The sequence below is a fragment of the Rhinopithecus roxellana genome, chromosome 3 (genome assembly GCF_007565055.1).
Source record: "Rhinopithecus roxellana isolate Shanxi Qingling chromosome 3, ASM756505v1, whole genome shotgun sequence".
Lineage (NCBI taxonomy): Eukaryota > Metazoa > Chordata > Mammalia > Primates > Cercopithecidae > Rhinopithecus > Rhinopithecus roxellana.
This window is the reverse complement of record NC_044551.1, coordinates 67,741,366-67,763,511: the sequence shown is the minus strand read 5'-3', so window position 1 is coordinate 67,763,511 and position 22,146 is coordinate 67,741,366. Positions and strand designations below refer to the sequence as shown.

Below are 22,146 nucleotides of genomic sequence, written 5' to 3'. Positions count from 1 at the left end.
GCAGGCTCTGTGACTTCACCCTCTGCATTCGGAAGCAAGCATTCAAACTTTGACAGGCTTGCAATATGCCCAGGGTAAGTCACCTGGCTTCTTGGATTCTGGACAGATTTCCTTGTGCCATAAGCTCACTTCTCTTTCTCTCCTTCAGGACTAGGTCCTTCAAGGGGATAGCAGAGAAAGCATGTTTGCAGAATCCATGCCTTGTGCCCACTCCCACCCCGCTGCTTGGTACTTTTAGGGAAAGTGGAAAGGAGTAAAGTTACTCTGTCACTGGCAGAGGATGGACAGTAAAGGGAAGAAGAAAATGGGAGAAAGGAGGAATAGGTATCCAATGAGTTTAAAAAAGTAGATTACAATGCTTAAAACCTATCATTATAGTCGTGATGTTTCTGAATGATAGAGGGGGTGGATTTGGCAAAGTTTCTGGAATCTTTTCAGACTTGAGGTCCACCTCCTGTCTTGAGACCAGTTAAGTTTCAACCCCACATTTGCTGTGGTTGATCCCTTGACCTTTGTGTAAATCCTCCCACCTTTGCTAGGCCAGAGGAATGTGGAGTGAGGGTTCTGTCTGAGTTGTACAGTTCCACTGTGGCTCATCCCCTGGCCAATACCTTATGGATGCAGGAAATCTGAGCAGAGAACAAGACTTCCTCAATATTTAGAAACTGGATTGAGATTTCAATCCAAAGGATACAATTTGCCCATCACCTTAGTTGCTTGTACAGTAAATTGAGCAAGTCGAAAACACTAAAAGAACTTTTTTCTCTTGATGCCTAATGCCAATCACAATTTTTTTTAGCTCTCTCAATTGGCATCCTGGTTCCCATCTCACTCCTACTGTAGTGCACACTTACCGAAATGAAAGCTGCCTACATAACCACCACCAGCATCCAGATAGGAGAGAATTCAACACCATCTCTTTTTGTCTCCATCAGTTTCTGCTTTTTAGTTATTAACAAATGGCTCTGGTTCCCTTTGCAGTGAAGACCCACAGAGGCAGAAGTCCCTGCTCTGAGTCACTTCAGCTCTGATTTTGAACTGCTGACTGGGTGCTCAGCAGTAAGGGTTGAAAGGAAAAAGAGGGAATACAGGGAGGGAGGCAGAGATGGAGGCAGATTTGCAGGTCTGGCCTGAGAGTTGTGCTTGATAAGCAGAGAGCTAATTATCTCTGCAGCTCCACCTTCCCAGTAGTCAAATACTTGATGGGCAGATTAATAAGTGAGGAGGTGAGGATAAGATTAATTATCAAGTCTCAGAGGAAGTGAATGAAATGCCTTCTTGTTCATTGCCATTTATTCAAAAAGAGCTGCTGAACATGAAAGAATATTATCATTTTTGCACATAATTAGAGGAAATAACAGACTGGTATTTTTTAAGCAGCTTTATTGTGATATACTTTATGTTCCATAAAGTTCACTTGTTTAAAGTACAGCCAGCCCTTTGTATTCGCAAGTTTTACATCCATGAATTCAACTAATCAGGGATAAAACATATTCTGGAAAAAAAATGATAATACAATAAAAAAAATACAAAATGCAAAACAATATAGTGTAACAAATATTCACGTGCTGTTTACATAGTATTCGCATTGTATTCGGTATTATAAGTGACCTAAAGATGATTTAAAGTATATGGGAGGATGTGAATAGATTCTGTGCAAATACTACAATGTCTTATATCAAAGACTTGTGCATCTGTGGATCTGGTATTTTGGTATTAATTAGATCCACAGATGCGCAAGTCCTTGATAGAAGATGCTGTAGTATTTGCATATAACCAATTTGTACATGGAACCAATTCCCCATGAATACTGAGGGACAACTGTATATGATTCAATGGATTTTAGTATACAGATGCTCCTCAACTTACAGTGGGGTTAGAGCCCAACAAACTCATTGCAAGTTGAAAGTTAAAACTATTGTTTAAGTCAAAAGGATGTTTTCAACTTATGATAATTTCAACTTATAGTTTATATGCACCTAACCCCATCAAGGAGAAGGTTGAATGTCTATCTCTTTTGCACCCTGGTAAAGTCAAGAAATCATGAAACTATAGTAAGTTGGAGACCATCTGTATTTACAGTTGTGCAACCATCACCATAATATAATTTTAGAACATTTCATCACCCCAAGAAGTACATGATAGCAGTCACTCTCCACTCCTTTTTCTCCCCGACCCCCAGCCCCTGGCAACCACTCATCCACCTTCCGTTTCCATAGACTAGTTTTCTAGACATTTCACATAAATGGAATCATGCTATCCAGGGTCTTTTGTGCCTGGCTTCTTTCACTTACGATATTGTTCTCTGAAGTTTAGTTGTGCTGTAGCATGTATCAGTGCTTCTTTTTTTTCTATGGCTGAGTAAAATTCCACTGTAGGGTTATACCACATTTGTATATCCATTCATCAGTTGATAGACAACACACTAGTATTTTAATGAAAGAGCAAACAAGTGCCATGATCTCTTTAATCTGAATTGTACACCTTTTTAGCTGTACATGAGTTACTACAACCGTTTCTGATCTTAACATCTTAGATTTAAGGGTATTTAGTATTGATAACAAAAATGACTTCTATTTACGTTTGTGGAGAGTGGGGGTATGCAGGATGATGTAATGGTGATAGCACAATAATGTCATGATATTTACATCTATGTTTTTCAACTATTTTAATAGAGTGGGTCTGTATTTAAGACTCCATTCCTTCCTTCTAATAAAATAACATTAGAATGACTGGAGTTTTCTTAATGGCATGCACATGGAACACTGCACTTGCAGTTGTCTGTTCAGCTGACAAGTTCACAGCTGAGTGTGAAGCCAAGTTATAGCAGGACTGCAAGGGGTCTACTGGCTGTGTGGTACTGTCTGTTTGCATCAGATTTACCCCTCACAGCTTCTGGCTTAAGTATGAATGAGAAGGCATGGAAAAGAGGAGGGATTGGGAGCAAGGAGTTCTGCAGGTCTTAGAATCCTCCCTGGGATACATATTCAGGCAATTCTTACTCCAGATGGCAAAACCCTACACAGCCATTCTTCTTACATGAGGAGTAGAGGCCAACTGAACGCTCTACAATCCTGGCATGGCCATCTCCTACCTTTAAGACATTGAGCCAGTATTTAGTCCATCTCTTTCTCATCAGCAAGTGAAGATAATAATGATTCTTATTTCCTAGAAATGCTTTGAGGATTCCCATAATTCCTGGCACATACCAGATGTGCAATCAATGTTAGCTGTTAATAATCATTAGCATGTATTAATGACTTGCTATTTCCTAGATACTGTGTGCATTCACAATGAACCAAAAAGGTACCTAAAGGTAGCGATAGGTATTTCCACTTTACAGGTGAAGAAACAAGACTCAAGGAGCTTAAATGCCTTGCTCAAAGTCACAAGGCTAGATAGTGGCACAAGTCATGTTTATATTCTTTTGGGTCTGATTCAGAATCCTATACACATCCAGTGAACCATGCTGCCTATATGTAATGAATCAGGTGGACCAGTGTTCACACACAGTAACACAAAAAAAAAATCCTCCAATTTTTTTACATTAAAATAAATGATTGATGCAATTGGGCTACTTTGGAAAATAATGTCACCAAAACCGATGAGGGGGAAGCAAGTGAGAACCTGGGATGAAGCAATTGGAGCAAATTTGGGCCTTAAAGAATCTCAAACCAAAGCACATTATTTGCTCCAATGCTATAATCTTCCCAGCTCTGGCGAGCCAGATCCCCTGGCTTATGGAGACCAAAAGAAACTACACATGGCCCTGTCAGGCTAAAAAACAGTATATGAGCTCGTTTCCATCAGCTAGAGAATGAGGCTATTGTGCCCATGCTGATGTTTCAGTTCTCAACCTAATAGCTTAAGATGTTCCCATTATCAACATCACTTACCTACCCACAGCACTTTTAAATTAGCCTTGGGAAATATGAGTAAACGGAAGCACAGTTTTTCATTCTGCCAAGTGCAGCTACTCCTGAAGAAGGCAGCTTTGGATAGCGAAGCAAAAAACTAGATTGAAAAGCAGAAGTGTCAGCCTTGACACATGCTACTCATTTGCTGCTTTGTGAGGGTCATTTGCTGTGTTGCCTAAGAGCGAGGGAGAAGACAGTTCAAAGGTCAAGGAAAAATGGCATTTAGATGTTCTCCAACCAGGCTGACATAATTGGAAAACTAAAACCCATCTTCTGCTAACTTTCCGCTCTCAACAGTCTTCCTCATTGTGAAGTGTAAAATAGGAACAATTTTGGCTACTGATCTTAAATAATCCTAAGCCCTGGATACTAAGACCAGGAAATATGTATTCTTTTATACTTTTAGGTGTTCTCAGTTGAAATTAACATGAACATAGCAATTTTCCACTTTAATTAAAAGAGTGTGTTCTTTTTCCACTCACGGTATTAGTGGCTTTAAATGCTTAAAGAACCTTTACAGAACACCCCTTATGGGGATTAAGAGATCAGGACAAAGGTAACATTTTAAGAATGTTCTTAATGTTGCAATCAATTGGGGATTATTTTTTAAACCTTTTCCTTTAGAAGTCTAAACAGTGTCTTTTCATCACTTGGAGGTATTTTTTAATCACTGCTTCCCAGTCCACTTTAAATTATTAGTGTAGCCCTAGCTTGTAAATGCCCCTCACCATCAGGGAAAGATGGATTTACACTCATGGCCTCTGAACTAAACTAAGCAGAAAGTCATTTCGTTCAGGTCCACTGCTGGTGGCCACTTCATCCCCATGTCCAACCCATCATTGTCCCAATTATTTCCTAGAAATGCTTTGAGGATTCCCAAAATTCCTGGCACATACCAGATGTGCAATCAATGTTAGCTGTTAATAATCATTAGCATGTATTCATTACTTGCTATTTCCTAGATACTGTGTGCATTCACAATGATCCAAAAAGGTACCTAAATGTAGTGATAGGTATTTCCACTTCACAGGTGAAGAAGTAAGACTCAAGGAACTTACATGCCTTGCTCAAGGTCACAAGGCTAGATTTCTACAGACTCACATTCATGCCACAGTTACTCACTGGACTGGAACAACCGCCTGTGTTTAAGTGATCCTGATTTGGTCCTCTCATGCTTGTAAAATCCAGCTCTAAACTTTACTATTGTCTGCTGGTCAATAAAGGAGACTTGGACTTTGCTTCTTTTTAAATTATCAGTAGTGCTATTTATTTACCTCCAAAAGGATTCTAAGTAACCCACTCTAGATATGGATCTGCTAATAACCAGTACTGTGGCCTTGGCAGGTTATAACAATAATAAAACTTCTAACTTTTCAGACTGTTTCACTGTTACAAAGCACTTCCACACACCTTCTCTTGTCAAAGTTATTATCCTCAGACAACACCAATTGACTGATACACTTCTGATAAAGCTAGTAGATGAAAAACTTAGGAAAATAAGGGCGATGGACAAATTCAAAGGTAACCTTGTTTATCTATTGACTGGTAGGCCTAGAATTTCATTGTGTTGGTCCAACTCTGATTTCAATTCTGGCTCCCGGAGAAGTCCCCATCATGGTTATTTGTCAAGAATCAGAGGTCAGAAATGCCAAAAACAGGGGTTAGGGTGAGTATTCTGTCAAAAATTTATACAAGGAACTTCTTGTATAAAATAAATTAATTAAGGAATTTGGCCTGGATGTCAGTGCCTGCAAAAGGGACTTCAATATTCCCCAGTAGATTACCCTAAGAATATCTAAACTCTGAACTAGGGGTTATAGACTACAGATAAAATTGTAAGCCTCCTGCCTCCTACAGTCATAGCATTTCGAAGTTGAAAGTCCCTTTCCCGGTCTTGTAGCCCTGATCCAAGTTGCTAACCCCTCTAGGATTTTACGTTGTCTCGGCATAAGCATGCACCACGAAGAGGAGCTCACTTCCTACCAGAGTGGCCCATTTCTATTGACTGGTGGGCCTTCAAATTAAAAAGTTATTTGCCTTGTAACATGACCCATTTGTTTTAGCTCTGCCCAGTCATGGGCAATCGGAATGTTCATTGAGGAACATCTCTACCATTTTACTGAACCCAAATCTGCCTTAATGTAATTTCCACCATTTGGAAGGTCTCTCTTCTTATCCCTTTGGATACATTTTTTTTGATGATTATAGCAGCCCTGAATGATTTCAGAGATAGGGCACAAAGCTCTTGAGAGCTAGTACATTGTCTTTCCCAGTCTTAACTTCTCCTTGTCTTCTATATCATCTGTATCTCTCCCTTTTCCTCTGACATCTGCACCCAGCTCTGTTATAATTCTTTTAGAAATTAAACACAAACTCCTACGTAGAAGGCAAAGAAATTCAGTGAAAAGAGCAGAGGAACTTGGTCCAATCCCCGACAAGTTTCCATCTCTAAAGCCTCATAAATACTATGATTTCCCTGATGGGGGTGGGAGGGTAGAATGACAGACTATAAGTGAGTATTTATTATAACCATCAATGTACTATAAAGCTATTGAATACTTTAACAGTAAATTCTAAAAGACCTCAAGCATCTTAGCTCCTTGTTTTACATCAGAACACATTAAACAGAGAAGCAGCCTGACTTTTCCAAGGACCACAGGACCAGTTAGAATTAGAAACAGAACCTAGATTTTCTGATTCAAAATCCCTTTCTCCCCCCACTGTCTCTTTGTTAAACAATCAAATCAATAACATTATCCAGGCAAAGGCCTTAGAATAGCACCCAACATGTAATAGGTGCCTAATTATTATAGGCTGAATAAATATGTGAGTGAACAAATCAATATATGAATGACTAGGACTCATTTTCATTGATGACATTATACAAGTTCCCTCCAAATGTCACTTATGTTTTTAGTCATTCTTTAATTAGCTCCCTATTAATAAGCTTGGTTCTCAAAGTGTACTTATGAAGATTAAATGAAATAAGGCATTAAAGTGCTTAGAAACAATATCTGGCAGCCAATAAATGTTAACTAATTGTTGTCTTTCTGGTTTTTAGCCATTTTTAAAAGTAAGATTATGCTGATGCTGTCGGGATTCTCTAATCTGAAAATCACTTTACAATCCACTAATGAAAGGAATTCTGGAATTGCAAAAGGATTACTACTATTTGTCAATTCCTATCCTTCACCTGTAACTAGGCCACCCACACCCACCCCTTGTACTTGGCACCCATCAAGACACAAACAAAATATTGCATTCTTTCGCTTCCTCATCTGGGCTTGTGTTTACTCCACCCATGACCTTTGGGCACTGTCTCCCATTCCCAGTCAGCACTTGCCTATTGGACCTGACAGTTGACTTGACTTTACCCCATTTATCTTGCTCCCTCTGTCTCCATCTCAATCTCAATCAAGATTTTGTAATTCCCCTTTGGTTCCTCCACTCTCAGCCACCCTGGTACCTCTGCTCCTAAACAAGGCCCATGCCTTTGACTCAAGTGGATGTGCTTGCTTCTGTTCAAGTTCAGTCTGCCCAAAAAGAGTGATTCTGAAGTGCTTTATTGACTAAACTTCCTTTTCATTCAACAGTTCCACATGCATGTCTATAAATTGCCATATGTAATCCCTATCAATTGCCAGAAATCCTGACGATTTCTTTCTGAATCTGAGTTTATCTGACAATTTGTCAGGACTAAAGACTAACGTTGAGCTAATGTCAATTTATCTGACAATTTGTCAGGACAAAAGACTAACCTTGGGCTAATGTCAGTAAACAAGAAAGAGCTCAGGAACAGAAAACCAAACACCACATGTTCTCACTTATAAAAGAGAGCTGAATGATGAGAACACATGGACACATGGGGCAGCAAGTGGAGGGAACAATACACACTGTGGCCTATCAGGGTGTGGGGAGGGAGAGCATCAGGGAAGAATAGCTAATGGATGTTGGGCTTAATACCTGGGTGATGGGTTGATCTGTGCAGCAAACCACCATGGCACATGTTTACCTGTGTAACAAAACTGCACACCCTAAGCATTTCCCCAAGCACTTAAAAGTTGAAGAAAAAAAAAACAAGAAAGAACTTCAGTAAATTCATCAATTAGGATTATACCTGTGGTTTTGGTGTGGACAAGAAATATTTATTATCTTTTTAATCTCCACGTCTTGTGATGATTACCATTTCTTTGCTAAGCATTCTTATACACCAGTAACAGACAAGCAGAGAGCCAAATCAGGAATGAACTGCCATTCACAATTGCTTCAAAGAGAATAAAATACCTAGGAATCCAACTTACAAGGGATGTAAAGGACCTCTTCAAGGAGAACTACAAACCACTGCTCAGTGAAATCAAAGAGGACACAAACAAATGGAAGAACATACCATGCTCATGGATAGGAAGAATCAATATCGTGAAAATGGCCATACTGCCCAAGGTTATTTATAGATTCAATGCCATCCCCATCAAGCTACCAATGAGTTTCTTCACAGAATTGGAAAAAACTGCTTTAAAGTTCATATGGAACCAAAAAAGAGCCCGCATTGCCAAGACAATCCTAAGTCAAAAGGACAAAGCTGGAGGCGTCACGCTACCTGACTTCAAACTATACTACAAGTCTACAGTAACCAAAACAGCATGGTACTGGTACCAAAACAGAGATCAAGACCAATGGAACAGAACAGAGTCCTCAGAAATAATACCACACATCTACTGCCATCTGATCTTTGACAAACCTGAGAGAAACAAGAAATGGGGAAAAGATTCCCTATTTAATAAATGGTGCTGGGAAAATTGGCTAGCCATAAGTAGAAAGCTGAAACTGGATCCTTTCCTTACCCCTTATACGAAGATTAATTCAAGATGGATTAGAGACTTAAATGTTAGACCTCATACCATAAAAACCCTAGAAGTAAATCTAGGTAGTACCATTCAGGACATAGGCATGGGCAAGGACTTCATGTCTAAAACACCAAAAGCAACGGCAGCAAAAGCCAAAATTGACAAATGGGATCTAATTAAACTAAAGAGCTTCTGCACAGCACAAGAAACTACCATCAGAGTGAACAGGCAACCTACAGAATGGGAGAACATTTTTGCAACCTACTCATCTGACAAAGGGCTAATATCCAGAATCTACAAAGAACTCAAACAAATATACAAGAAAAAAACAACCCCATCAAAAAGTGGGCAAAGGATATGAACAGACATTTCTCAAAAGAAGACATTCATACAGCCAACAGACACATGAAAAAATGCTCATCATCACTCGCCATCAGAGAAATGCAAATCAAAACCACAATGAGATACCATCTCACACCAGTTAGAATGGCAATCATTAAGAAGTCAGGAAACAACAGGTGTTGGAGAGGATGTGGAGAAATAGGAACACTTTTACACTGTTGGTGGGACTGTAAACTAGTTCAACCATTATGGAAAACAGTATGGCAATTCCTCAAGGATCTAGAACTAAATGTACCATATGACCCAGCCATCCCACTACTGGGTATATACCCAAAGGATTATAAATTATTCTACTACAAAGACACATGCACACGTATGTTTATTGCGACACTATTCACAATAGCAAAGACTTGGAATCAACCCAAATGTCCATCTGTGACAGACTGGATTAAGAAAATGTGGCACATATACACCATGGAATACTATGCAGCCATAAAAAAGGATGAGTTTGAGTCCTTTGTGGGGACATGGATGCAGCTGGAAACCATCATTCTTAGCAAACTATCACAAGAAGAGAAAACCAAACACCACATGTTCTCACTCATAGGTGGGAACTGAACAATGAGATCACTTGGACTTGGGAAGGGGAACATCACACACTGGGGCCTATCATGGGGAGGGGGGAGGAGGGAGGGATTGCAGTGGGGAGTTATACCTGATATAAATGATGAATTGATGGGTGCTGACGAGTTGATGGGTGCAGCACACCAACATGGCATAAGTATACATATGTAACAAACCTGCACGTTATGCACATGTACCCTAGAACTTAAAGTATAATAATAAATAAATAAATAAATAAATAAATAAATAAATAAATAATTATAGCCATTTCTTTGCTAAATTCATCAATTAGGATTATACCTGTGATTCTAGTGTGGACAAGAAATATTTATTGTCTTTTTAATCTCCTCATGTCTTGTGATGAATTACCATGTATTATTTTCTCATTTGTTAATTGTGTATCAACCCCCACTTTATTCCACCCAGAATGTAAGTTTCTTCAGAGCATGGACTTGACCTGTTTACATCCACAGCTCTATCATCAGTACCTAAAATACTACTTGGCAAATAGCAGGCAACCAGTTGGTATTTGTTGAATACTCAGTGAATGAAAGCATAAATGAATGGCTGGGAAGCAGAATGGAATTGTGGTTGGAGCACAGCCTTTGGCATCAAAGAGATCTCAGTTCAAGTTTTGGATATGCAACTTCTTAGCTATGAGTCTTCTCTGAATTTCAGTTTCTTCATCAATAAAATAGGGGTAATAATAGTGCCTACCTCAGAGATTTTGGGGAGCATTAAATAAGATAATGCCTGTAAGGTCCTTAGCATGATAGCTGGCATATTTTAAGAACTTAGTAAATGTTGTCTATTATTTTCAGTGAAAGTCCTCAAATGTTGAAGCTTATCAGAGGTAACTGAATTATTTAATATGACTGGTAGTGATGATTATACTAAAGACAAATTAGTGTAATTAGTCTGTCAGCAAGATTGGATTTAGAGTCAGGTTGAACAAAAAAAAATGTATTAGTCACACCCACCATATTTAAAGCACTATACTAGACTTTCAGGAGTGGGTGAGATGCAAGCATATGACACAGCGCCTTCCCTCTAGGAACATAGAACTGAGATTTACTATGTGTGCATTGTACCATGCTGAAGATACAGAAATGCGTGGCAGTGTTACCTCCCACATCATCCAATTTACTCTCCATGCTCTGCAGAAAATTCTTCTAAAACACTCAGCCTTTGCTTTGAACCCCTATAAAGACAAGAAACTCACTGACGTATGAAACAGATGATTCGCTTTGGGAACAGTGATCACCACTAGAATGATCTTAAAATTAGCACAAATCTACCACCCCATGATTTTTACACATTGCTCAAACTTCTGCCTTCTGGGAACCTCTAGAATAAATTCATTTTGCACTCTTCTATCAGAGTTCAGCAAAGTAATGCCTGCAGGCCAGATCCAGCCCATTTATTTATACAAATAAAGTTTTATTGGAACACAGCCAAGCTTATTCATGTACATGTTGTCTGTGGCTGCTTTTGTACTACAGTAACAGAGTACTCAGAACATTTAAGCCTACAAAGCTGAAAATATTTACTATTTGGCTCTTGAAGAAAAACTCTTTCAACTTCTGCTCTATGTGACAGAACTTGAAGATAAGTAACATGCTTTTTCCTAAAGTGAGGAGCAGGGAAGTGAGCATAGTACTCCAAGTGGGAGCTAATGTAGAATTCATAGAACTAAGTAGTACTATCACCTCCCCTGTTCTGGATGCAATACTTCAAATGATGTGACCAGAGATCAGGTTGGTCTTTGACTGACACACAATACTCAAGTATATAAAAGATGAAATCTGTCAGTTATTTCTCCCAGGAGCTTCTATTAAATTATGTCTCCCCACCCCATAATGGTATATCCTCATATTAGGAAGTATATGCAAAATTTTACATCTCTCTTGCTTGTCCAGAGCAATCAGGCACAATTTAGCACATATTCAAGGGCCATCTTAGAGTCAGACAGAAAAAGGATGGCATGTACAGCTAGGATTTTGAAGAGAATATAAAGAGGATCTTTACATGCCCAGGGGTAGGGTTAGAAGAACAAGGGAATTTGTCACCCCCCTATCTGCATGAAGAAGAATGGAGAGGGAATAATTTTGCCAGGGCCCAGTAATAGCTGGAGTCATGACTACTTAACTGGACTTGTGGTAAAAGAAACACAACCATGGCTAGCACCACTCTCTGAGGCAGGCAGAGAGGAAGGGAAATCGATACCCTAACATGCCCATCTCCGCGCTCTACGCACTGTGGGTAGAACTCTACTTGAAGCTAGAGGGCACAGGAGTCAGACTCACCAGGCACAGACCAGGTAAAGAATAGATGTGGGAGCCAGGGTAGAGGATGACAAGGGCTAAGTGGTGAGCCAAGCATTTCATAAACGCTGAATGAATAATAGATGAATGGACCAAGTGGGCCCAGGGCCTGTCACTCAATCAGTGTTTGCTGAACTGCAGAAGCCATCCCTTTATGCCCGCCTGCCCTGAAGCCGTCACTGCTGCCGTTTGCTGTTACAGACGTCCCACCGCCAGCACAGCCCTTGTCCTGGTTCCCCACTCCCTCGCTGACCCCTCAGGGTTTCTGTCAAGAGTGTAAAAACAGTCTGGATCTTATTTGGGAGATGACAGAATGGAACAGGATTTGCTCTGAACAGAGCAGGACAACTCTAATCAAAGACAGAACTTTAAGTTCTAAAATAATTCTTAGAATCTAAATTTTTTTTAAACAGAAAATTTGGTGTCACTGCATCCTACAGAGAAAAATGAGTGGCTTCTAAGAAGCGTACCCCAGACATCTGTGTCACAGGGCTCTGGATCCAACAGGCCCCTTATTATCAAATGCCTCGTAGCTGGCTGTCTTACGCTCAGATGGCCCTTGCCACATGGTAGCCTTTGATTGTAAAGACTTCCAGGCTCTTGATTAATCACGCCAACAGCAGCAATGTTGAGAAAATTGTGTGTGTGTGTGTGTGTGTTTGTGTGTGTGTGTGTGTGTGTGTGTGAGAGAGAGAGAGAGAGAGAGAGAGAGGTTGTCAATGGCATGAGGCTGCCAGTGGCCAACCACAGCTTCCTGCCAGTCACCTCCTCCTCTGTCCATTGAGTCAGCATGGAGAATATTCAGTGCTGGCTTCCTCAAGGAATAATCCTGAAGATTCTGGATTTTGAAGACTTAGAAAAAGCATTGTTTGGTCTGTTACTCTGGTTAGATTATTTGCCTTTGCTTGGAATGGGCAAGACAAAATTGGGCATTAAATTAAGAATTGCTGTTCATATATACCGAAGCCCATTTTAAAAAGTAGCTGTAGGCTGGGCGCGGTGGCTCACACCTGTAATCCCAGCACTTTGGGAGGCCGAGGCAGGCAGATCACTTGAGGCCAGGAGTTTGAGACCAGCCCGGCCAACATGGCAAAACCCCATCTCTACCAAAAATACAAAAAATTGGCCAGGTGTAATGACGTGTGCCTGTAGTCCCAGCTACTTGGGGCAGGGGGTGGGTGAAGTGGGAGAATCACCTGAGCCCTGGGAGGTTGAGGTTGCAGTAAGCTGTGATTGTGCCACTGCACTCCAGCCTGGAGACAGAGTAACAGCCTGTCAACAACAACAACAACAGCAAAAACATAGACCTAGGCAGGTCTATTTTGCAGTCAAGTCTGGAAATCATTTTTTTTCTAAGATCCATACATCTAACAGCTGTCCCTTCATGCTTCCCAGACCCAGACCAGTCAGTCCCCAGAGTCTGAAAGTTCTTATACAAAACCTAGAATTCCAATTCATCTATAACTATGTCACAATTTGTTAATAAATTTCTTTAAGGTCTCCAGGACCAAGTTTTATGAAATCTAATCCCAACTAGGATAACTGGCAAAATTTGAGTAAGCCTATAGATTAGGTAATAATACTGTATGGATGTTAATTTTCTGATGTTAATTATTCTACTACATTTAGGTAGGAGAATTGTCCTTGTTCTTAGAAAAACACACTGAAATATTTAGTGGTAAACATGCATCATGACTGTGACTAAGTCACAAATAATTAGGAAGTAACTTTTATGTGCAGAGAAGAAAGATAATAAATCAGATGTGGTAAAATACTAACAACTGACTATGTGGGTCAAGGGTATATGATATATTTTTTTAGTATTTTATAACTATTCTGTAAGATTGAAATTACTTCAAAATAAGGCTGCCAAAAAACTAATTTTAGAACATTAGAGCTGTCTCATGCCTATCACTGAGGTGCCAGTGTTCAGCCATGCTACATACTGCAGAGTGAGCCAGAAATGGAATCTCCTGTTCTCTCGTCTTTCAGCTAAAATGAACCATTTCCTCTTTCAGCTGAAGAACTCTCCTACTCATGGAGGCGAACACTGAGGATGCTTTCCACATGAATCCTGAAGGTAAGGGGGACTTGTTCACATGCCCCTCAGTCACACCACCCATCTGCCCCACTGTCCGTTTCATCCAGGGCAGGCACTCAACTATCTTGGTTCACAGAATATCATCTCAAACCAGTCAATGTCTACACTGGCACATTCTGCTGTCTTCAAAGGCTGTTTCAATCTCCCCAGCCTGTCCAGCTCAGGAAACCTGATGTTTATCCTTTGCCCTGTTTTTCCTCAAAGAAAATACCAAAGCTTTTCATAGCTGATATCTCCTAGTGGTACAATAATGAGAGAGTTTTATTTTCTTCTTGTAGTGTTCTGTAATTGAGAGATTATCGACAATGACTGTGTTATTTTTAGAATCAGAGAGAGAAATATTATGCTTGCTTTTATTTTCCTAAGCAACTCTACATAAATTCTTGCCACAGCTTTCTGGGCCCTGTAATGTCACTGCTGTGTCTCCTTCCTCCCAGCCCTCATGGCAGGACTCACATGTGACAGACTCTGGGTCTTCCCTCATCTACCAGTGGCAAGGAAACCCTAGGCTGCCAGGACTGCCTAGCAAATAGATCATGAAGTATTATGACTCCATTTTACAGATGGAGAAACCAAGCCCCCCGACTTGCCTCTATCTATACCACAGTCAAATGGGATCTGGACCCACTGAGATGAGCTCGACGTGTACGACTTTGAGGCTGTACTTTCTCATTCAGAGGAAGTTAAGGAGCCAGGAAGATAGGAAAACGATGAAGTTATTGGTTGAAGAAAATTCTAGGCAAAATTTTCCTGAGACTTCTTGGGGCCATCTAAGGGAACTTACTAGTCTTCCCACATTGAAACATGATAGCCCCTTGAGAGCCATCATGCCACTTTCGTGTCAAGAACTGAGCTTGAACTTGCCCTCTGGACCAGGGTTTCTCAAACAACACTGTGGACGTTCTGGGTCAGATCGTTCTGGGTTGTGGGGCTCCTCTGTGCATCATATGATGCTCAGCAGCCTTCCTGGTGTCTCCCACTAAATACCAGAAGGACACCACCCACCCCCGCTCTAACAACCAGTGATGTCTCCAGACAGTTCCAAGGAGGACAAAACTCCCCCCGACAGAAGTAATAATAAAATAATGTTTCCAGGCTTTGCCAAATGTCCTCCGGGTGGGGACAAAATTGTCCCTACCAAGAACCACTGCTCTAAGTTTTCTCAGCCCAGCGGGAGGTTTGTTTTTCATGGAAATCAACTGAAATGTACAGTGTTCAGAATAAAACTATAAATACTTGCAGAAGAAATGTCATCAGTTATCAAAATGCCCTGGGTACAAGAGCACCCCATAGCATAATAGCCCTGCCCAGGAACCTCTGGTATTGGAAGGGGTGAATCGAGCCATTCAGACTTCTCTGAGTTGCTTTCTCCAGTCTTGGCTTCTACCCACTGATGTCAAATGCCTCATGCTTTTACTGGAAGGAGAGGCAAATGAAAGAGAACAGGGCAATGCTGAATACTGAGTGGACGCTTCCTTTAAGAGTTTGAAGAAGTCAGAAAGCACCCAATAGTCTGAGTTGTGTTGCAAAGCTCTGGGAAAATTTGGCTGCTACTTTGCATTTGTGTGTGTATTCATTATTGATAGACATGTATTCATAGACAACATTATTGCACAAAAGATTTGAGACATAGTCTCTGCTTCACTTTATATAATTTCAACTTTTTACAGCAAAAGGCTTACCATTCTAAAGAGTGGCTTAACCAGAAATCATTTTTTTTAATTAACCAAATAGTATAGAGTAGATAAGGTGGTGGTAGCAGGTTTACATGTGGTACCAATTGACAAACCAAGGCCCTAAAAGGAAATTCCAAAGCCCTAGGGTTTGTACACACACTTCCTACTCATCTTTAAGTGCACCTCGAGGACCTTTTATTCCTCTGATTGATCTGCCCCTGACCCCTGCACCCAGTCTCCATTATCCTCCACCCTTTCCCAACCTGCTGTTTGGATTACAAAGATGCTTCTGATTCCAGTGGATATCTGTGAAATCACAGGCAGGAACTTGAAAGCAGTTACATGGTCAAGAGAAACAGAAACACAGCTCAGTTTTAGGGTAAAAAGAACATCCAGAAAGCAATATTCATAGAAGAATTCGGAGTGGGGGAAACTCCTTGAAAGAGGGGATTAAAAATTAAGAGTAAAATTGCAATTCCTGTCCAAGACTCGACCCAAAGTGTCACAGTCCATTTTGCAGCCTTTACTATGATGTCTGGTCTCTTTAACTTAATTGTTAACTTTCCAGTCCTGTCCCAGTGGTAATCATCACTCCCTAACAATCACTCCATCATGCCCCATACCCACCCAGGGTGGAACAAACTGTCTCTCTGCCTGGCATGCCAGATTCTTTTGCAAGAGCCCTGGCATCCTTCAGGCTCTGCCCATTCCAACCCTCCCACTTCCAGCCCTTTCCCAGGCTCCCATCCACACAATTCTGCCCTTAACTCTGTCCAGACTGCAAGAGGCCAGGAGGAGCTTAGAAGCAGCCCAGGGTGCTAGGGAGGATGTGTCCACCCATAGGGTGTGCTTTGAAGTTCTTTTAAAGCTCTATACTCATAATCTTTTCCCCCACCACTTACCTGTTAGAGTTTCTCAAATTCCTATCATTCGAGCCTCTGCTTTGACTAAATTGTGGCATTACTCAAAACCTACACATGTACCTAAGAGAGAAAGGCCTTAATTTATGGGTAGCAATTTGTTTATGAGATTGTCTTGCTGGTGCTTCTTTAAGAAGAGACCCTTGGGATTGGGACACAGGACAAATTAATTTTGATTGCAATGGAGAGACTGAAACGATTGGAATATTCAGCTGTAGACCTGTACTGTCTGATACACAAGCCACTAGCTACTTGTAGCAATTTAAATATGAATTAATTGAAATTAAATAGTATTAAAAATTCCATGCTTCAGTCACATTGAGTAAATTCCAAATGTTTGCCAGCCTCATTTGACTTGTGGCTACCACTGGACAAAGGAAATCCATTGGACATTTCCATCATGATAGAAGGTTCTGCTGAACAGCGTGTCTCAAGACTGAGGCTGGTACTTCCAGCAGAGAGTTCTGGAAAAGAGATGCAGCCCAATATCACCAGCTCTGTGGGCAGGGATAGAGAAGAGTAGAAGGAACCGAATTCCAAAAGGGAAGGGAGCCAAAGCTCAGGCCCAGCCCTGAGCAAACATGCATCTGCCCCACCCAAACTCTTTATGTTAACAAATGGAAAGAAAGAAGCTACTGGAGTCGGCTTCGTAGCCCATTTCCTCCATTGGATGGCCTCCGAGTTCTGTGGGCTTCTGATGAAGCAAAAGACCCCATCCTGAATCCTGAGGCAAGAGGGACTCAGAGTTTCACTCACATACGGGAGCCACTGGGCTCCTAGACAAAGGGAGATCTCACTCTGGTGACACAAGGAGCCAGGCAGTGTCCCTGAGCCCACTTAAAGCAGTGAGTTTCCAAGTCAAAAGACATTTCAAGGAAGAGGAGCATCTTCTCCATCTGAAATTAGGCCTCCACTCAGAAAAATCTGAGGAGCCTGGAGGGTTCCAAGGAGCAATTGTAACCCCAACTGATGATGGTGGAGCATTTATCAAGCCTTGCCAATGACAGTGGTTCATGCTTCGATAGCACTTTGCAGCCATGTGGCACACTTGCACAACAATGTCATTTATTTCATCCTTACAACAGTTGACTGAGGAAAGCAGGGCACATGTGACCCTCTCGACACTTTACATTAAAAGATACTCATGCTCAGAAAGAGGAAAAGACATGCCAAATTTAATGTGGCTGATGAATGACAGGACCAGCTCTAGAAACCAACCTCCTATTCTGTCTCTCTTAAGTGATGGGGTTACTTGGTACCTGTCCAAGTCCCTAAGTGTGTTGACTCCAAAGTGTATGCCTGCCTATGGATCATGCTGCAAAGTCAGTTCATATCCAACTTCAAGCTGACAACCGAGCCCTTGAAGACTTCTGCTAGACCTCGCTGTCAAGAACATTCCTAAACCAATCACAGGCAAAAGGCAAGTGAGATCACCATTGTTAGCTTAGACTAATACCTCCTCATCTCCTGGGGCTAGATGCCTGATACCTAACAAAACTGGATTCTGTGGACAAAAATGAAGGGAGAAGTGGGTGTTGGAGAAGCAACCAGCAGTGTCTGCCAGACCCGGCTATATTCAGGGCTATGATAGACAAAGAAGAGGGGCTTTCTCCTCCTCTCCTGAAGCAGCCTCCCCAGGCAACCCCTCCTGGCCTCCTAAGTCAGGTCAAATCGGCCTGCTATTGGTTCTCATGGTACCTGCAGGGCTTCTTCTTAGCACCTGCATCATTTATACTGAAGTGTTTTATTAGCTCCTCTCTTCAGGAGACTGGAAGTACTAGGAGGGTTGTTTCAGCACAACATTGTATTCTTAGGACCCTACCCCTGCATCAGTTGATGTTTGTTGAAGGGTTAACAGATGGGTGGGTAGGTAGATTGATGAACGGATGGATGGATGGACGGAAAGATGGATAAATGAATGGGTGGATAGATAGGTGAGTGGGTGGGTGGATGGATGGATGGATGGATGGATGGATGGATGGATGGATGGATGGATAAATGGGTGGGTGGGTTGATGGATGGATGAAAAGATGGGTGGGTAGGTTAATGGATGGATGCATGGATGGACAGATGGGTGGATGGGTGGATGGATGGATGGATGGATGAATGGATGGATGGGTGGATGGATGGATAATGGGTGGGTGGGTGGGTTGATGGATGGATGGAAAGATGGGTGGGTAGGTTGATGGATGGATGGATGGATAGATGGGTGGGTGGGTGGATGGATGGATGGATGGATGGATAAATGGGTGGGTGGGTTGATGGATGGATGGAAAGATGGGTGGGTAGGTTAACGGATGGATGGATGGATGGATGGATGGATGGATGGACAGATGGGTGGATGGATGGATGGATGGATGGATGGATGGACTGAGGGATGGATGGATGGATGAATGGATGGATGGGTGGATGGATGGATAATGGGTGGGTGGGTTGATGGATGGATGGAAAGATGGGTGGGTAGGTTGATGGATGGATGGATGGATAGATGGGTAGGTGGGTGGGTGGGTGGATGGATGGATGGATGGATGGATGGATGGATGGATGGATGGATGGATGGATGGAATTCCAGCCACTACATAGGTCAACTCTGCATTTTCTCAAAATGCATTGTAAAGAGCTGGATCATGGTTTCCCTCCCTCTTCCCCACAAGTTGTGCTGGGAGTATGAATTGCCCCACTCCCAGACCAGCCTAGCTAAGGGCTCTGACCATTGTAACTCTGGTTGGACAGGTGGCTTTTCTGCAAAGAAAGGGCTTCTGAGGGAAGCTGAATAAAATGGGAAAAAAAATGAATGAATATAAGCCAGTAAGAGAGACAAGCAATTATCTTGCTAGATAAATAGTCCAGGTGTTTTGAATGAAGCAAGTTTGAAAGACCATATTGTCCATGAGAGGTGACAAAATCAGGTAGACACAGGCTGTATTTGAACAAGATGGACCAAAGTGATGAGGGAGAGAGGGACTTTGGGACTGGTACTAATGTCAGGAGGTGGTCGGGATGCTCAAATTCCTGGCAGTAGGCAAAGAAGTGGGGTTTTCACCTTGAGCCCAGTGCTTTCCCTCCCCTAGCCCACCTGCTTTTGAACTTCCAGATCCTCCTGCTTTCTCCTCTTTCTCTACCCTCTTTCCCTGTTTACCACTCTTTCAACTTCTGGTTCCTCTTGCTTTGCATGACAAGGACTAGTAGAAGCCCAGGGGCCAGAGTAAAACAAGCATCCAGCTTCTCAGAGGGAGCCCTACTGAATTTATTAAATGCCTTTTTAATAAGATGACCCAACCCTTCTTTGAGGCTCTGAAAAATGAGTTTTTCCGTGAAATTGCCTTTTACCCACTTGTCAGAAGTTTAATGAAAAATAATGGCTAACCTTAGGTATTTCAAATCACCCTAAGACAGATGCAGTGATGGACTTCAGAGAAGTAGGGGAAAACCAGTGAGCAGACCATGAGCATCAAAAGTTTTTAAAATCATTTCAACACACGCTGAGAAGCAGGGCACAAGCTCAGTTATTCACCCTGATTAGCACAGGGAGGTCGTCTGTCAGCAACTGCTGAAAATTTTGCCACAAGCATACAAGTAATTTCTATCTTCTAACCTAGGGGAGAGCTTTTCCATGTATTTGCACCACTAAATGCCAGGTTTTCATTAGGGAGTTGTTTTTATGGTGTTAAAAATTTTTATTGAGATTTTCCTCCTCAATTATAATAGTAATAGCTTTTTATTTTATTACAAAAGTAATCACATTTTATTTTAGAATCATCCTCCCAGAAACAACTACTCCCAATATATATTTCCAGTCTTTCTTCTGTGCACATATAGAGATATGTATATTAGATTGGGATCAAACACATCCACTTTCTGTATTCAGTTTCTTTTTTACTTTTTCCATGTTTCTGTATCATTGGTTCATCACATTACTTTAAAGATTAAATAATATTTCATGATATGATGATAACATGATCTAGGTAAACAGTCCCATATGATTTGATATTTAGATCTTTTCCCCATGATTCTGTTTTTATAAATACCAAAATGAAAACAGAATATTGGATTCTAGAAGTAGGAGGGTGGTATTCTCTTTGTACAGAAATGTTTTTGTTTCTGTTCATTTGGGATAAATTTCTAGAAGCCTATTTTGTAATTCAAAGTGTACGTACATTCTTAAGGCTTTTAAAATATATTACCCTAAAAGGATACACCAATTTATATTCAAAAGATAAAATGTCTGTCCCACCTCTACCATCTAGCAGCCAGAAGTGTTTACAAACTCAGTGTTACCATCCTGAAATCTCATGGGGTGGGAAAGATAATTAAATAAAATATTTTATTGAAAATACTTTGAAAACTAAAACTGTATTAAAATATATGTTGCAATTATTATCAATTTTTAAACCATCCAAGATGGAAAAGGCATTACCTCCCTCAATCACATATTCCAGTGATTAACAGCTCTTTAGAGCATAAAATTCTTACCAATTGCCCTCTAAATACAACTATACCACATATATTTCATTTATTCAGAACCATTTATTGAATACCTTCTATGTTTCCAGTTTTGCATTAAGCGTGGGAGATATGAAAAAAACACACACAGAGCAATGAGCTTCTAGCCTGGGATGGGATGGGGGTACAGAGAAAGATAGGTCAAGTTTCGTTATCAGTGCTATGGTAAGGTCAGGTTCCGGGTGTTTTGTAGACAGGGTATGACCCAGCTCTGGAAAACCCATGGATGTCCATGCCTGAAGTAGGGTAATCTGAAACTGAGCGTGAGAGCAGCCGGCTTTCTGTTGGGGGACAATGTGGCAATTCCTATTGTTTCTGAAGCAGTGTGGAGAAATCACATTTTCCTGGCAGCTATATTCCTGCATAGAAGGACAGCCACTTTTGTGGGAAAAAGACTTTAATAAGCCACATGGTGGGAAGGCTAACATCCCCCATGGTTACCATGTCTCTAGAAATCAGTCTGCCATTTGGTGAGTGAGATACGCAAGCTGATGCTGATTGCAGGATTGCTTGGGACTATAGAGAGAATTTTATTTTGTTTTTATATTATTTTAGAGAGGATTTTAAAGAGGTATGAGGAAAGATAAAGGGGAAAGATATGGAAACTGATAGGGGAGGAACTTTGAGGGCAAAGACAGAGATGCCTAATAAGAAATTTTGACAAGTGTCTCCTATGAAATGTGCTATAGAGCCCCTCACCCCTGACTACTCACAATACGCTTGCTCTTTTATTATTATTATTATTATTATTATTATTATACTTTAAGTTCTAAGGTACATGGGCACAAAGTGCAGGTTTGTTACATATGTGCCATGTTGGTGTGCTGCACCCATTAACTCTTCGTTTACATTAGGTATATCTCCTAATGCTATTCCTCCCCCCTCCCCCATCCCA

General features: G+C 41.1%; 1 protein-coding gene across 1 annotated transcript in view; it reads left to right on the top strand.

Moving 5' to 3' along the window:
* Positions 1 to 22,146, top strand: part of PRLR (prolactin receptor) — a 160,722-nt gene that overhangs the window by 93,834 nt on the left and 44,742 nt on the right. The window contains exon 2 of the mRNA XM_010384082.2: positions 14,070 to 14,131. The gene's annotated coding sequence lies outside the window, so the exon portion shown is untranslated. The remainder of the gene's footprint in view (positions 1 to 14,069; positions 14,132 to 22,146) is intronic.